A 9,463-nucleotide genomic window follows, 5' to 3' on the forward strand; every position below is an offset into this window, starting at 1 on the left:
GGCTCACTTTTGCAAGATAAAAATCCACATATGCACTGTTTTCCTTCTCCCGTTTTCCCCAAATATTTACAGAGTTCATTCTCTTGTCTGCTTTGGCTCAAATGTCCCCTTCTCAATAAGGCCTTCTCTGATAACCCTACATAAAATTGCAGCAATTTCATCTTCCCTGATGTTTTTCTACAGCACATATCACTACCTGAAATATTATATATTTTATTAATGTAGTTGTTTATTGTTTTCTCATCCCAACTAGAGTGCAAGGTCCAATAAAAAAGGATTTTTGTCTGTATTATTCACTGTTATATGTCTGGAATCTAAAATGAGCCTACACTTCTGAGACAAACAACCAAACTGTTTTCCTGAAAAGATGTCCTTATTTGTATTCACTCCAACAAAGCACACAAGAATTTGTCTCACCATACCTAGGCCAGTATGAAATATTTTATCCAAAACAATTTGCTACTTTAACTCGTAAAAATTATAGCTTTTAACGTTTACATTCTCCTGATTATTCTTAGGGTTGAATACATTTTTCTTATGCTTCTTAGCCATTTTTCAAAAACGCAGAGAACTAGTTTGTGGGTAAACTTTACCCACTTTACCACTTTTTTCTCATAGATGTGTATGCAATCTTTATATACTAATTACATCAAGTTTTTGTCTTATATATGGTAAATATTATTGTCAGTTTATTCTTTGTATTTTATTCTTTGTATTTTATTTCTATTTTGTGTTTTGATGTATAAAACCTCTACATTTTTATGTAATCATATCTATCATCCCCCTGTTATTTTTACATTAAATTTAAGTTTGGTAACCAGAAAAATAAATAAATCTTTTAAAAACAAAACAACAACAACATCAAAAATAAAATAAATAAGCTGGGGCACCAGGGTGGCTCAGTCATTAAGAGTCTGCCTTCAGCTGAGGTCATGATCCCAGGATCCTGGGTTGGAGCCCCATGTTGAGCCCATGTCAATTTGAATTGGATTCTTGCCACTGACAACTAAAAATACTAACAAATTCGGACTCTACTCCCAGTGTCCAACTCTAATGTGACATTGCTCTTCTCTTGATCTTCTTGTAGCTTCTATATACTTCACTAACTAGTTTTTCCTTACTAGTAAAAGTCAAGTCTAGAGTGTAAGCTTCCCTAATTGCTTCTTTAGCCTTCTGAGTTATAAAATTATCAGGTAGACAAGTAAAGAATTTTTCTAATTCTTTGCCTTTAGTAGAATGAAACATTCAATACACATTGGAATAGTTGCAGTCCCTCCTCTAAACTGCTTTGGTGCCAGTTTTTTAACTGGAATTAGAAAGCAGCATCTCAAACATCTGTCTAGTTAGGTAACATGCAGCATAATCCTAAAGTAATATATCACTTGCATTTCTCCCTTTTTGTACAGAATAAAATTATTTTCATTATCTCTATGCTTGGGTTTCTAGATCTCCTTATAAATGAACATTATTTTTAAAGTCAGGAAACATTTATCGAATCCAAACTCCATGCCTGGTACTTTTCTAGATGCTAGGAATATAAAGATAAAATTTTACTTTGTTATATAGTATTTTCTTGTCACATAGTAGGTGTTTGGTAAACATTTGTTGAGTTAGTAAATAAGTGGATATACACTGATATGTAGAACTACTTGAATATTCATTAGACCTATTTCCTTTGAACAAGATTTACCTTTCTATTGACATATTTTAGTCCATTCCAACTATTCTTGGCAGTGACGATGATAGCAATAACTTTGATTTAAAAAGTACTAACTCACAATAAATGCAATGTTTTATTTACATTACCACTATTCCAGTCAGTAATCTGTGAGTGGATAGGAACAAAGACTAATTCAAGTTAACTTTAATGAAAGGGGTTTATATAGTACATTGCAATAAAAGTGTTGTCATATCAACAACATTACCATAAGTAATTGCTGTAATAGTGCAAGAAATGGGGTTCTGGATTCATGGCATTTCTTGGGACCTCAACAGCAAAAATTCATAAACATGACCCTTTTGTATTATTGTTAATTACCATGACTCATTGGTATTTCACATGTCTGCTTTTTTCTCCTTTACTCTGGTCCATTGGCCACTCCTGGTTCAAGCAGCTCATGGCCAGTTACAAAAACATGACATTAAATGGCAACCAGCACTCAACTCAACATGGGAAAGACTGACAGTGATGGAGATGGGGTGAATTTAAAGGAATTTAAGTCTTATTTAAAGGGGACTGCCAATTTTCCTTGTGGGAAAATGAATCTATGGTTGCCACAATATCTGAGTTTTCACCAGGAACTTGGAATCTTGAGTGAAATTTCTTAATTTTTGAAGAATGGCAACTAAGTTGAAAGGAAGGAAGGAAGGAAGGAAGAAAGGAAAAGAAAAAAAAGGGACAAGCATCACTCCAAAATGGAGCATTTTTCCATGCCTTATCTTATTTAATCCTCACAACCCTGCAAAATAAATATTTTTATAATCCCATTTTACACATGAAGACATTGAGACTCAGAGAGCTTAGGCTTGCACAAAAGTCAAATAACCTGTAAGTGGAATAGGTGGGACTCAAACAGCTAAATCCCATTTTATTTCCATATTGCCTCTATGAAATCATGGTAAAATTTCAGAATCACTTTATTTTCCATTTCCACATATAGAATTTATATCTCTGGAGCTAAAAGTATTCTTATCACTTCTCTTCCTTGCAATATCTGCCTTTCTTTTATTCCATTCCAATCTTCCTTTCCTATCAGCCATGAATGAGGCTTTCTGAGCCAGTATGGAAGATAGAAATGAGCACAGACTAGGGAAGGGAAGATTAACCCAGTAGCTTGACCAGCCTTTGCTAGCCTGTCAGAATTCACAATAATAGCGTCTGAAGTGGTGTGGGGAATTCAGGGTTAATTTGGATCCACATCCAGGAGGGGATGTGATAATTGTTACTGTCTCTTAGACTACAGAAGTTTTTGTCAAAGGGACAGTGATGGTTGTTCCACAGGAATCCATGATGCTTGAAGCAGATTCTCATCTAACATCTAAGGGACAGTGGCATAGTTGGGGTATCAGGATAAGAAAGTGAAAAATGGATAGGTAGGTTGTCAAGGCCCTAGCTGGGGGTCCAGGATTGAGTGATAGTCTCAGAAAAATTTGACATAAAAACCAGGCATCTGGGTAGAAGCCCCACTCTAACACCTGAACTCCTGGAGTCAAAAATTAGGAAGGGAAAATGTAGCTTGAAGGCTAAGCAAGTATCCTAGAGTCCTCATCTGGTCCACTGACTATCAAGCTTAGAACAGGAAGACTAATTCCAGCCTCTTTTTTGGTATAGAACTGAATTCATAAAGCTGAACAGACATGTCTGTGTATGGACAGAGCTGAACATTGTAGGGACCGTCCTTCTTACCTGAGGAAAAACTATAAGAGGTTTGCCTAGTTTTGCAATATTGATATAACACGTCTCTGGAAAGGATCAAAGAACTATGCATAAACTCTAAATGATACTCAGGAAGATACCATTTCAATAGACTCTTGAGATTATATACTTTTTTTAAAAAAGTTTTTATTTTTAAGTTATCTTTACACCCAACATGGGGCTCAAACAATAAGATCAGTTGCATGCTCTACCAACTGAGCCAGCCAGGTACCCCAAGAATATATACTTTTTAAAGTAAAGTATCATATTACCAGTGTGAATGATTATTCCCTTACCTATATGTTCTATGAATATTTTAATGCCAGGTAGTCTCTGAGTTTTATAAATATCAAGTTTAAGAGCATCCTCCCATTTATGCATCCACTAATACGTGCTGATATTACATGTACCTACTATGTACCTCAAGGTCATTGTGCAGTCATACTGACTAACATTTATTGAGCATTTACCCTGCAATTGTATTGTTCATTTACATGCATTAACTCTTCATTTTTCGCAATAATCCTATGAGGTAGCTATCATTGTTATATCCATTTTAAAGGGAGAAAAATAAAGCACAGAAAAGTTCAGTACAACTTTTAGTTGTATGTGAGAATGTTCCTAGATTTAAGAAATAAACAATTTGGAGAGATAAGACATAACTAAATATAGAAAACCAGTCACACTGCCTCCCCACACATTCACCCAGGGTTTGCCTTGATCCTGAATATTTCCACCCTCTGTTCCAGTTGACATCCAAGCTACTCTAATGCCACCTGTTGATCAGCATGGGGAACTGTCTGACTCGGTACCCTACCTATAATCCTATTCTAGTGGGATTTTGTTCTACATTGCCTTCACCGCTTTAATTCTGGTTTTAAATATCCACTTTATTCTCTACAGAACTCAACATATATTATTTCTATCTAAAGAATAGATTGCTTATGAGACATCTATAGTAAAACACCTACCCTAAGAAATGTAATCCATTGTGAAATATCAAATGGATGATTCCATAAACATGAACGGGTTTCTTTACTATAGGAGATCCAAGTAGAGGTGGGCACCTGGGTGGCTCAGTCAGTTAAGTGTCCAGCTCTTGGTCATGATTTCAGGGTCATGTCTAGGTCAGGTCATTTTCCCAGGTCCCACATGGGGGGCTTCCTGCTCAGTGGGGAGTCTGCTTCTTCCTCTGGCCCTTCCCCCAGCCTGTGGGCTCACAGGCTCTCTGTCTCTCTGTTTTGCAAAAACAAATAAATAAAATCTTGAAAAAAAAAAAAAAGAAAAGAAAAGAAAGAAAGAAAGAAAATCCAAGGAATGGAGATTGTAAAAAGTTTTCTTGAAGGTAAAAAGGATGACATCTTGTATACATTTCGTTTTCTGCCTCTTTTTTTTTTTTAATTTATTTTTTATTTGAGAGAGAGAGAGAGAGATCACAAATAGGCAGGGAGGGAGGCAGAGAGAGAGGGGGGATCGGCTCTCTGCTCAGCAGGGAGCCCAATGCAGGGCTCGATCCCAGGACCCTGAGATCATGACCTGGGCCGAAGGCAGAGGCTTAAGCCACTGAGCCACCCAGGCGCCCCCCCCCTTTTTTTTTTTTAGTTTTCTGCTTCTTTTGCACTTTGCCTTCTTCTTCTGCATTGTCCAATGTCTATAATATTAGGTTGTCACTAAGCTATCTCATGATAAGGGTGCTGTCTTTGTATGAGTCTTCTTTCAGTGCATTAAGTTCTGTGATGGCTTCATCAAAAGTGGTTTTAGGCATGGCAAAAAAATAGACAATAGATCAATGGATATATACAATGGAGAAAAGACAGAATCTTCAATAAATGGTACTGGGAAAACTGGACAGCTACATGCAAAAGAATAAAACAAGACCAGTTTCTTATACCATACCCAAAAATAAACTTAAAATGTATTAAAGACCTAAATGTGAGACCTGAAACCATAAAACTTCTAGGAAAAAACATAGAGAGTAATTTCTTTGATATTGGCCCTAGAAACATTTTTTCTAGATATGTCTTCTCTGGCAAGGGAAACAAAAGCAAACATAAACTATTGAGACTGCATCAAACTAAAAAGCCTTTGCACAGCAAAGAAAACCATCAATAAAATGAAAAGGTAACCTACTGAATAGGAGAAGATCTTTGTAAATGATATTTCCAAGAAAGGATTCATATCCAAAATATATAAAGAACTTACACAACTGAGCACCAAAAAGAAAACAACAAACAATCCAATTAAAATGGGCAGCAGACTCATATAGACGTTTTTCAAAAAATAGTCATAGTGATGGCCAAACAGACACATAAAAATATACTCAATATCACTAATCGTCAGGGAAATGCAAATCAAAACCACAATGCAATATCATTACCTTACACCTGTCAGAATGACTAGCATCAAAAAGATAAGAAACAAGCATTGACAAAGATAAAGAGAAAAAGGAACCCTCCTGCACTCTTGGTTGGAATACAAATTGGTATAGCCACTGTGGAAAACAGTTTGCAGGTGGCTTAAAAAGTTAAAAATATAATTACCATATGATCCAGTAATTCCACTAAATATTGGTTATTTACCCACTAATTCAAAAGGATATATGCACCCCTATGTTCTTTGCAACATTATTTATAGTATCCAAGATATGGAAGCAATACAAATGTCCATCGATAGATGAATGGATAAAGAAGATGTGGAGTGAAATATTACTTAGCCAAAAAAAAAAAAGTAGGAAATCTTGCCATCTGCAACAATATAAATGATGGACCTAGAGGATAGAATGCTAAGTGAAATAAGTAAGACAGAGAAAGACAAATACCATATGATTTCACCCATATGTAGAATTTAAGAAGTAAAACAAATGAACAAAGAAGGAAGAAAAAGACAAAGAAAAAATCCAGACTCTTAAATACAGAGAACAATCTGATGGTTGCCAGAGCGGAAGTTGGTGGGGAAATGGGGAAATAGATAAAGGGGATCAAAAGTGCACCTATAGCTGCCAGCACTGAGTAATGTATACAAATGTAAAATCATTGTATAATGTTTATGTTATAAACATTATAACACTGTATGTTAATTATACTTCAATAAAACAGAACAACAGCAAAAGTAGTTTTAGCCAGTGTGCAGGCAAGCTTTGGGTTATTAAGGATCTCACAGTAGAGTACAGAGAGGTTAAGAGCCAACCCCATGTGGATTGGGTGTATGGGTTGCCTCTCTTTATAGTTTATATCAAATGCCTTTTGGAAAGCTCCTCCAGAATTATCTATAGTTTGTTTTTAATCATCACCATGTTCAACAAAGGTTACTAGAAGTAAACTCCATTTTCAGATAAAAGACTTTACTTTTTGGATTTGTTGCATTGGCTATTAAGTTCTTACCAACAATTGTCAGAGAGTGGTACAAATGAATCTCAGTTCAGACTTTTCAGCTGTGACTTCTTATCAGAGGTGTTCATCTTTTGCTCCATATTTGAAAAAATCCTTTAGGGGCATCTGAAGACATTCTTATAGGCCACCTAGAGCAGGCTACACTCTGACTGGGCAGCTTGGTGCTATGCTCCGTCATGGTCTTCATACAGGTGAACATGTCAGAGTACTCAACCTGCTCAGCCAGCTTGCCTCTGTCTTCCTTGGTGAGCAGGCTGCGTGCAGGGCTGATGGGATTCCAGGACCAGGACATGGAAGACAGTGAGGGCAAGACACCAAGGGTGTGAGCACCAATAGTGTACGGAGGACTCCTCCTCAAGAGAACTCATCTCTGCAGCCACTTTGATCTACATTTGGATTTAGCAGAGGACCCTGCTGGAGGCAAGGAGCGGGCCATGGCCTACACACCATTTTCAACTGGTCTTTCTTTCTGCTTCCAAATCTTGGTGCACTCATAGAAAAATTTCACTTCCACTTTCTTTGTTCCCTTTACAATCTCAAAGAGTACTGTCCATGTGTCTACCACCTTGAGGATCATGCTCTTGACCTTCCTGCAGGAGAGTCTCAATGCTGGGGGTAAAATCAATGATAACAGAAAAATTCAATCTAATATATTTGAAAGTTGTTCAGAGTCCCCTTTAGAATCATCATGAAATTCTTACTGACCATTTCATTCACTTTCACTTAAATCTGTATTTTGAGGTGTCTGGGTGGCTCAGTCATTAAGAGTCTGCCTTCACCTAAGGTCATGATCCCAGGGTCCTGGGACTGAGCCCCACATTGGGGTCCCTGCTCATCAGGATGCCTGCTTCTCCCTCTCCCACTCCTCTTGTGTTCCCTCTCTCACTGTGTCTCTGTCAAATAAATAAAATAAAAATCTTAAAAAAAAATAAATCTAGGGGCACCTGGGTGGCTCAGTGGGTTAAAGCCTCTGCCTTCAGCTCAGGTCATGATCTCAGGGTCCTGGGATCGAGCCCAGCGTCAGGTTCTCTGCTCAGCAGGGAGCCAGCTTCGTTCTCTCTCTCTCTGCCCGCCTCTCTGCCTACTTGTGATCTCTGTCTGTCAAATAAATAAAATCTTTAATAAATAAATAAATAAATCTATATTTTGGTACTTTGCTAAGTACCAACATTCAAGATGAAGATTTCTTATCCATCATGTCTTAGAATATTTGAGTTGGAAGGAGCCATAGAGAAGATTTAGGGTTCAACCTTTTTTTTTTTTTTTTAAGATTTTTATTTATTTGAGAGAGAATGAGAGAGAGGGTACAGAGGGAGATGGAGAAGTAGGCTCCCTGCTGAGCAGAAACCCTGACACAGGGCTCAATCCCAGGGACTCCATCCCAACACCCCAAGATCATGACCTGAGCCAAAGGCAAACACTTAACAGACTGAGCCACCTAGGTGCCCCTAGAGTTCAACCCTTCTGTTTAAGGTTCTACTCTGTGTGCCACCTAAAATCTATTTCACGGGGAGCTATTCATTGATTGGTTGGCAGGACCAGCTTCCTGATTCTACATTTTTCTCCACAGTCCCTGCTCTCATTCATAAAGGAAGGCCTATGTTAGAGCTGGGGTGGGCAATTAGGCATGCCATGTCTCTGGCAGGTCTCACTTCTTTTGTTGTTGTGCTAATGAAATTTATTTACATTACACTTTATCACATCAATCACATTTACACTCTGTAAATTTGTGTGTGTGCGTGTGTGTGTGTATCCCCCCAAACCAGGATACAATTAATATAATAGTTGGGTAACTTAATGAACATGGCTTCTTTGAGGTCTCATCTGGGATTTTAGAGTGAAATGTGTCCAGAGGTTGCCGGGACAATTAAAGAGAAAGTTGTAAATTTCTGCAGGTTCACCATAAACTATTTAACTTCTCAATATTCAAATGAAGACACGGATCTTCTAGTGGTTTTTCATCTTGTTTTTCAGCTAAATCTGTGGTCTCCTCAGGTGTAACCAAAGGTTCAGCTGGGTGTCCAGAGTTCTCATGAACAGAAGTAAGGTGGTGTCCATTTCCATCTATGACAGCTGCAACTATAGCCAGAAAGAGAGTAACAGTTATGCTGTTGCTCATACTATTTGTCAAAGGGGTAATCCTGTCAGGGCTAGAACTTGGCTTCACCCTTTGCCAATACCAGTAATAATTATTTTGAGTCACGCCAAAACCTGCAAAACTCTCCTGTCCAGCCATTAGACAGAAGTTAACCATGAGATGGGTTAAATGTTAGGCTTCCAAGGCCTCAATTCCTCACTCCTCTTGTTACATTGGGATGCCCAGCAAGATGCAAAGGATGGCACAGCTGTCAGCTGCTCTGAGCTTGGGGCTTCAGCATTGTTTCCCACTACTGCCTTCCTACCTTTTTTTTTTTTTAAAGATTTTATTTATTTATTTGACAGAGAGATCACAAGCAGGCAGAGAGGCAGGCAGAGAGAGAGGAGGAAGCAGGCTCCCTGCTGAGCAGAGAGCCCGATGCGGGGCTCGATCCCAGGACTCCAAGATCATAACCCGAGCCGAAGGCAGCGGCTCAACCCACTGAGCCACCCAGGCGCCCCTCCCACTACTGCCTTCCAAGTAGTTTCTAAGAAGAAAAGAAATTTCTTCTTTATTGAAGGC

The 9,463-nt window shown here is 38.1% G+C and overlaps 1 pseudogene; it reads right to left on the minus strand.

The window, feature by feature from the left end:
• Window positions 1-5,066: 5,066 nt before the first annotated feature.
• Window positions 5,067-9,040, minus strand: LOC111142338 (annotated as a pseudogene).
• Window positions 9,041-9,463: the final 423 nt, after the last annotated feature.

Source organism: Enhydra lutris, unplaced genomic scaffold, assembly GCF_002288905.1.
Source record: "Enhydra lutris kenyoni isolate GAN:26980312 unplaced genomic scaffold, ASM228890v2 scaffoldscaffold7, whole genome shotgun sequence".
In the NCBI taxonomy this organism is placed as follows: Eukaryota; Metazoa; Chordata; class Mammalia; order Carnivora; family Mustelidae; genus Enhydra; species Enhydra lutris.